At 51.7% G+C, this 8,003-nt stretch overlaps 1 long non-coding RNA gene across 1 annotated transcript; it reads right to left on the bottom strand.

Moving 5' to 3' along the window:
- Nucleotides 1–1,425: 1,425 nt before the first annotated feature.
- Nucleotides 1,426–3,927, bottom strand: LOC138991428 (uncharacterized). The gene is made up of 3 exons (XR_011467372.1): nucleotides 3,614–3,927; nucleotides 2,985–3,098; nucleotides 1,426–1,609 (listed from the first exon to the last, which is right to left on the bottom strand). It is a non-coding gene; the product is annotated as an uncharacterized lncRNA (long non-coding RNA).
- Nucleotides 3,928–8,003: the final 4,076 nt, after the last annotated feature.

Here is an 8,003-nt window from a genome sequence, read left to right as displayed (position 1 = left end):
GCTGCCCAAGGACATGAGCCAAGGGTGGCAGAGTCAGGATTTGCATCCAAGTTCAGAGCCCATGCTCTTAACTTCCAGGGAAAGAAGGGACCGCGGTGTGGTTGCTTCTGTCCGCCTGAGGGACTGTGCAGAGACCCCGGGGTGAGTAGAACTCACTCTCTGCCAGCAGCTTCTCTGCTTGGAGAGACCTGTCAGCCTGCCGTGCACTGGTCTGGTTTCCTGGAAGGCCGGGCCCCCTGGGGAAGGGCGGTGGAGCCCCGGGGCATTTGGCCCAGCGCGCTCTGGCCAGGCCCTGTGGCCCCCACCCCTGTCCTGCCCTCTGTCTAGCCCCTGCACTGCCCCGCGCCCCAGTTCTCCGTGCCCCTGCCCTTCTTCTCCACGCTCAGGTCCCCTCCTGGAGAACACACAGATGCTCATTGACTCCGATGCTTGGAGAATGAACGTATGGTCAGAGCTGCCGGCAAGGGACCCACTCTGTGCCACTCCATGTCCTGCCTCCAGCTGGACACAGGACTCTGAGTCCACGATCAGACCTCCCCGAGCACCCACTGTGTGCCAGGCTCTCAGCTGGAAATAAAAACACAAAGTGCTTCTTTCCTCCCCCGAGGAGCAGAGAGCCTGGCGAGGGAGGCAAATGTGGATCCAAGCGGCTGACGGGAGGCGGAGAGGGGGTCAGTGCTAAGTCAGAAGGCCGTGGACCTGGGGCTGGCTGCAACGTCATAGACCCACTGTGAGCCAGGCAAAGGCCCACTGCGGTCAGTGTGACCCGTGACACGCTGGGAAACATTGGCCTAAGAAGGGGCGTGAATGCAAGTGGAGAAACCCGCGGGTCTTGGCGTCGGCCTGGCACAGTGTGGGTGTGGATCTGGGCCCCGCCTCTGTATGACTTTGGGTCAGAGTGAGTGCTTCGATAAATAGCACTGCATTTATTGTCGTTATTAATACTGGACTACGAACACGGCTGTTGACAGTATTTTTCTGCCAGACTATCCACTTCAAGATAAGTAGACTTTTCCAGTTTCTGCCAATGCTGAGCAGCCCAAATTCCATCATCCTAGAAGAGGAGACCAGATAAGAGAAATTACCTTTTTCCTATTCTATCCATTAGGGTTAAGACCGACTGAGAGAGAAGTCAAATAACAGTGGCTTCAACAAGATAGGCTGTTTCTCGCTGATATAACAGAAGTCCAGAGGGAGACTCCCTGTATGGAACTTTGTCTTCACAGTCCAATACGGCTGCATGAGCGTCAGCCATCATGTCCACCTTCCAGCCAGCAGGAAATTGGCACAGAAGAGGAAAAGGCAACAGGGTGCCCACCCACGATGTTTTAAAGAGGTTTCCCTGAAACTCTTTCCACATCACTCTGTTTGCCTCTCGTTGACCAAAATGTAGTCACAAGGGAGGTTGAGAAATACAGTCTTTATTTTGGGAGGCCACGTACCCAGCCAAAAATTGCAAGTTCCATCAGTAAGAGGGAACAAACACATTCAGTGTAGGTGACTCATAGGCGATGCTGCCCTTATTATTTGTGGGGGTGGGGGTTCAGGTGGTCTCTCAAGGTAGCCTGGAACCCACCTACGGGAGGATTATCTTTGGAGGCTTCCAGACCTGGTAAGAAGGAGCAAATATATTCAGGTGACATTTTGCAACATCCCAGGCACCCTGCCTTCCCTCCATCCTCATGTTGTGAAGCAGAAGACGAGAAAGTCCAGGGTTGGAGGGGGACAGCCTCCCCAAGGTCACCCAGCTGGCCAGGGACAGGGCTGGTTCTGGATTCTTGGAGGCCAACCTCCGATCAGTTTCCAATAAAGCTCACCCCGAGCTGTTGGGAATATGTTCATTTCCCGTCTTAACTCTGAGAGGCAGACATGGAAGGAGAGAGACACACACACATACATACATACATAGAGATGGATACCTACGTCTCTCTGTCTCCATGTCCGTCTCTCTCCTTTCCTTTTGCATTTTTGAAAAACAATTCAGAACTTCAGTTTATCAAAGTCACCCTTCCTGAATAAGAGGCTCCCAATGAGCCCAGGGGGCTCCCCAAATAGGACCCCCCAGCCCATGGTGTGTTTTTAGATCCCCACTGGGGGAGCCAGGCCTGGCCTCTTCTGGGAAGAGCTGGAGCTGGCTGTCTCTGGGTTTTGGGGAGTGTGTCTGTACTGGCCCCGAGCATCTGGTGCCATCAACGGCGGCGGAGGCAGACGTGTTGAGGACGCCAGCCTGGGGAGAGGGGCAAGTGGGCCAGGCAGACAGACGTCACTGAACCTTGGCCATGACCCGGCAGGCATGCCCTGACAGTGTCCCAGCTCCCTGCTGGGGACTGGGATTTAGGGGCTACCCTGCTCAAGCCACAGCCTCCCAGACAGAAAAGGGCAGGATTCAAATCGGGTGGCTTCGTCGTCCCAGCCCTTAAGACAGTCCTCACGGCCCCACGCCCGCCTCACCCCAGGTGCTGGGTCCTCAAATCCACAGTGACCTGAGGGCCCAGCCAAGGACCAGGTGGTCCAGACACAAGTAGTAGCAAAGGGGGAGTTTTTGCAGGTGACTCCACACGTACACACATAGAGGCATGCGTGTGGACGCACAAGAGCACATACGTGTGAGTGTACACACAGGCACACGTGTGGACACGTGCAAGCACAGACACGCACAAATGAAGACATGTGGACACAATGAACCACGCACACACAGACATGCACGCTTACACACATGCACGCACGCTCACACACACACATGTGCACATGGCCCATGTTCCAAGCTCTTTGGGAATATTTTGGAGTCATCCAGTTTAGCCTCCTGCTTACAGAACCTTCTGCCAAGTCCAGCCTATGAGCTTGAATGCCCCCGGGGGCGGGGCGCTCATTACATTCCTGGGCACTCACCCCAGTGCCAGGCCACTCAGGACATCAGAAGAAGCCTCACTTGCCAGCCACGTGACTTGAAGACATGCCCCCTGCCCCCCACCACACACACACACCTTTTACTGCTCTGCGCCTCGGTCAGCAACCACGAATGGAGTCAATGTACCCAGCGCCAACCTGGTCTCTGCTGCCATGAGGCTTATATGCCATGGGGCATGTACAGCTCTTCTCTGAGGAGACAAGAATGTGAGAGTAATCATTCTTCATTGCTGCCTCCTCCAAAGCCAGTGGGCCCTTCCCCATTTGAAGCAGGGTGTCCCCACTGTGGAGAGGGGAGAATCAGAGGACCCGGGGCCTCTCTGCAAATAGGAGGGGTTGTGCTGTGTCCTGGGATCCACCCTGATTCCACCCAGGAGTGTCTCCAGCCCTCACAAGGCTCCCACGGGTGAATGGCTGCTGGCCAGGGCTCCCCGGAGATGGGTGGTCGTTGGGGTCTCACCACGATGAGCCAGCTGCCAGCTTTCGTGAGCAAGGCTGCTCAGGAACATGGCAGAAGAAGATACTCTGGGCAGGAATGCAAGCATTGCATTGGCTGCTGTGTTATGGCCAGCAAGCCTCTCTTCTGCCCTGAGCCTATTTCCCCAATTCTTACCAATGGAGTGGAGCACACACACCTACCCCAGTACCCTGTGGTGATGGTCCAACCCACAAGTAGGTGCCTATCCCCAAAACAATAGGTACTCACCTGTATGACTGTGCGTTTCCACCAAACTATTCTATAGAGAGAAAAGTGGACGCCCAGAGAGGGCAAGTCATCGGTGCACGGCCACACAGCGTGCGTGACCCTGCCACCCATCTCAACCCCTACTTGATGAAAGGAAAGCAGCTGCCCCATGGGCACGGAGACCGCCCCCAGCACAGGAACCCCACACGTCTGTCCTTCAACAACATACACCAAATCCACTGGGCATCGAAGTAACTCCTCCTTTTGCAAATGATCCGCAACAGAAAACTCCTCCAGAGACAAGGGAAAATATTTCCCCTAAACCTATTTACTTTTCAAATTTCAGTTGCCATAACAACTCGGCACAACTATTTATGTGAAATCTTCGCCTTCCAAGTCTTGTCGAGCACCACGCTCTGCAGAGAGTTCAACTCGGCCCTTTCAATAACAACACATTTTTTCAATCAATGTGGGTCTTGGTTTTTTTTTTTTTTTTTCTATAAACACACATAAAGTATGTTGTGCAAAACTTTTGAAAGCTAATAGGGAAACGCTGAGTTTTACAGACCTATTCTTCTCTGATTGCCCCCAGTAGATCTTTCTGAAGTATGACAGTGACAGAAACGACAAGCCAGCTTGGGTTTGGGGTTTTTTTTTTTCCCAAATGTCTCTGAATTGTTTCCACTCCTGATGTCTGCGGAGCGCCTAGAGGCAGAGGGGGTTCTAGTGAAGGGCCCTGAACAACCGGCTCCAGCTCAGGCCCTGCCCCCAAACAGGCTGCGCATCCTTGGAAAACTCAGTGCAAGTCTCTGGGGACTTGGTCCAGGGGCACACTTGGTCCAGCTGGGCCCCCGCCCAAACTGAGGGATGGAGGATCAGGACAGGCATCGTGTGTCTGAGGCATCCTGCAAATATCCTGGGATCATGACGGCCATGGGCTTTCATTTTCTGAAACAGCCCCAGCTTCAGATTCTCTGTTCCAGGGCCCATGCGAGCCTTCGTACAAGCTGTTCCCTTTGCCTGGAATTTCCCCTTTGTCGACCTGTCAAGTTGACGTGAAGGGGCCTGTGCTCGATGTGAAGCTCTGCTGTTGCCGTCTTCAAGTTCATACGTAATTTTGAACAGGAGGCCTGGCGTTTTCATTTTGCAACTGGATCCTTGGATTCCATAGCGGATTCCTTGGAATTCCGTTCCAGCCGGTCTCTATTCTATCTAGCACATGGTGTGTATCAAACCGTTGAATCCCCAGACAACCCTTTAAACACACGGTGGTGATATGTTTTACACATAAGGAAACTGAGTCCCGAGAGATCAGAGGTCGAGGAGCATCATCATTCCCACCCACCACCACCCCCCCATCCCAATAGGAGCTGTTATGCGTTAGGCACCATTCCAAACACTGTTTTGGGTCACCTCATCCAACCCTGTGAGAAGGGAACTACTATGATTCTCTTTTTCCAGAGGCACAGAGAAGTTAGGTAACTTACTCAAGATCACACAGCAAGCAAGTAGAAAAGCCATGCTTTCCTATGAGGCCCTCTGGATCTCTCCCCTACATGCCAGCAACAACTTTCTCAACAGGTCCTGACCTCTGAGCTAACCCCTCCCAGCCCATCCTCAGCACAGTAACCAGAGCCATGCATTTCCCAAACCTTTCGTTATGCCACTTTCTAGTGACAAATCCTCCCATGGCCCTCAGGAACCTCAAGAAACATCTAACCTCCTTCATCTGACCATTGAGACCCTCTGTGATATGACCGCTGCTGATTTCCACGGCTTCAGTGTCCCCTGGATCTCCGTGCTCCCACCTTCTAGATTATCTGCCGTTAGATCTTTGCACACATCAGGCCGCTTCTTGATTTATCAAGTTAGGGACCACTGGTTCCCGACACAGAGCCTTGGCACACAGGTATTCTAGAAAACTTTGCTGAACTGAACCAACATGTCCTGGTGGAATCCATCAGGATGGATGGATGAGTGGTGGCTGGCTGGATGGAGGGATGGGACGGTGGATGGGTAGGTGAATGGAAGGATGGATAGGAGAGTGGATCGGTGGATTGGGTGGTAGACGGGTGGGTGGGTGGATGGATGCATAGAATGGTGAATAGATGGGTAGATGAATATACAGATGGATGAAAGAAAACCCCAGAAACCATCCCATAACCATTAATACTTGGATGGTGAGGTACTCGAAATTCTGAGTATGGAGTAGACCAGCAATAAATGTTGATTGAACGGATGGTTAAATGAATGTCAGAGGGCAACTGGTGATTAACCCTCCATAAGCACCTGTTTTTCCTCTTGTTTATTCCTCTCTCTCCCATCTCCACCCTCATTCTCCCAGCTTTCCATTTCTTCCTTCAGTTGTTACATGACTCACAGTGGCCAAGCTCCCCAGGTTCATGCCTGCACATTAATTATTGAGTCATATAATCCAAATTTATCTAATGAATTAATAATAGACCATAGGGGTATTTTAATAATGAAATATTTGGAGCTGTGTTTTGATAATTGCAGCAGGCTTTCATAATTACAGCACGGCTGTGGAACTAAAATCAAAATCAATTAGGTGGTATGCAATGACACCCCAGGAGCACCCCTCAAAGCTTCAGTAGATAGACCCACCAGGATGAGGAAGAACCACTTATCTCTGGAACCAGATGAGGCCTGGGGAGTCAAGGCCTTTGCTGGATGCTTGAGCTGGGGAGGGATTCCAGGAAGGACAAGGAAAGGAACATCACTGAAATACATCAGATGTTTGAGTCACAAAGTGCTTTAAAGGTCAGCTGAACACGCGTCTGCTCTTATAGAGGAAGAGATCGAGGTTCAGAGAGGCACCCTGACTCACCACGGCATCCTTAACATAGAGAGCCTGGACTGTGTCTCTGGATTCCTAGTCCAGTGTTCTCTTGGCCCTGGAACACACACTCTCCTCCTTCGGCCACAATACAGCTCTCAATGGCTTGGCTATGACTCCTGCCTCAACCCCTGAGACTCCCTGTCTGTACAACCAAACCACGTGATGCTCATGAACTTTGACTTCTGCACACCTCTCTGCTTTGCCCTGTGCTGTGCCCTCTGCTCAGGGTGCCTTCCCTTCCCCACACTCAATCTTAAAATCCTCCCAGCAGGGGTGACCTCCTTTCCTCCTGCCCTCAAGGGCTCCCACTACATGGTGATTGCTACTCTGTCTCCTCCAAAAAGATTGGAGCTCCTTTAAGCCAAGGGCAAGTTCATTGTGTCTCCCTGGGATGTTAACACGGGGTGCTAACAAAGAGTAAATGCATAATATAGGTTTATTCAAGGCCAGATGGTGGACCGGGAGGGAGGAACAAGAGCAAAGAAGGGAAGTAAACAAAAAAGTTGGTTCTGGAGTTATTTCCAGAGTGCATTTAGCCAAGGCCTCTGAAAGGACATTTGGGTTTAAAAATACTTGTTTAGGGACATCTCTTGGATATTTAAGCTGCAACAAAATTAGACACAGGAAAGCAAGAGACATCTTCTCAAGAGGACAAAGAATGCTAATGCTGGCAGATTGGTATTCTAAACCACCATCCTCCCCCTCAATCCACCCCACACAGTCAAGAAACCTGGGCAATTGACCCTGAGGTCCCTCTCTAAGACGTGTCCTCAAGAAGCTACTTGAACTTCTGCAGACACTGCCCAAAGCGGGTCCCCTGTGCAGAGCTGACAAGCGGCAGCTGGGGCTGCAACGGGTGCGATTAAGATCCGTTTCTTAAGGCCGTGGCGATCCCACTGCCAGTAACCATGGAGCCAAGTGTGAACGGCAGAAGCCAGCCAGGTTTGGCCACCTTTATCATCTGTGAAACAATGGTCAGGTTTCTGGGGGTGGGAAGGAGGCTAACGTGCAGGAGTTTGGTAACCTCAAAGTATCACCACCTCCCACCTCCTTCCCCCACTCCCCACTTCCAAACAGGATCTATTGATTCAAGCTCTGAGCTTTATTTTGAGAGGCACCAAATGGCACCCCACTTCAGTACTGTTGCCCAGAAAATCCCATGGATGGAGGAGCCTGGTAGGCTGCAGTCCATGGGGTCGCTAAGAGTCAGACACGACTGAACAACTTCACTTTCACTTTCCACTTTCATGCATTGGAGAAGGAAATGGCAACCCACTCCAGTATTCTTGCCTGGGGAATCCCATGGACAGAAAAGCCTGGTAGGCTGCAGTCCATGGGGTCCCACAGAGTCGGACACAACTGAAGCGACTTAGCAGCAGTAGCAGCATAGCACTGCAGTTAAAAACACAGACGCCAGAGCCTGACTTTAAGGGTTCAAACTCCAGCACGGCCACTTAGGAGCTGTGTGACCTTGGGTGAGTCTCTTAGCCTCTCTATAACTCAGGGTCACTTGTGGGGAGTAATGAGCTGATTTTCCTAAATGCTGGATTA

This window comes from Bos mutus, chromosome 17 (genome assembly GCF_027580195.1).
Source record: "Bos mutus isolate GX-2022 chromosome 17, NWIPB_WYAK_1.1, whole genome shotgun sequence".
In the NCBI taxonomy this organism is placed as follows: domain Eukaryota; kingdom Metazoa; phylum Chordata; class Mammalia; order Artiodactyla; family Bovidae; genus Bos; species Bos mutus.
Note: the sequence above shows the minus strand (reverse complement) of the source record. Positions and strands in the feature narration are given on the sequence as shown.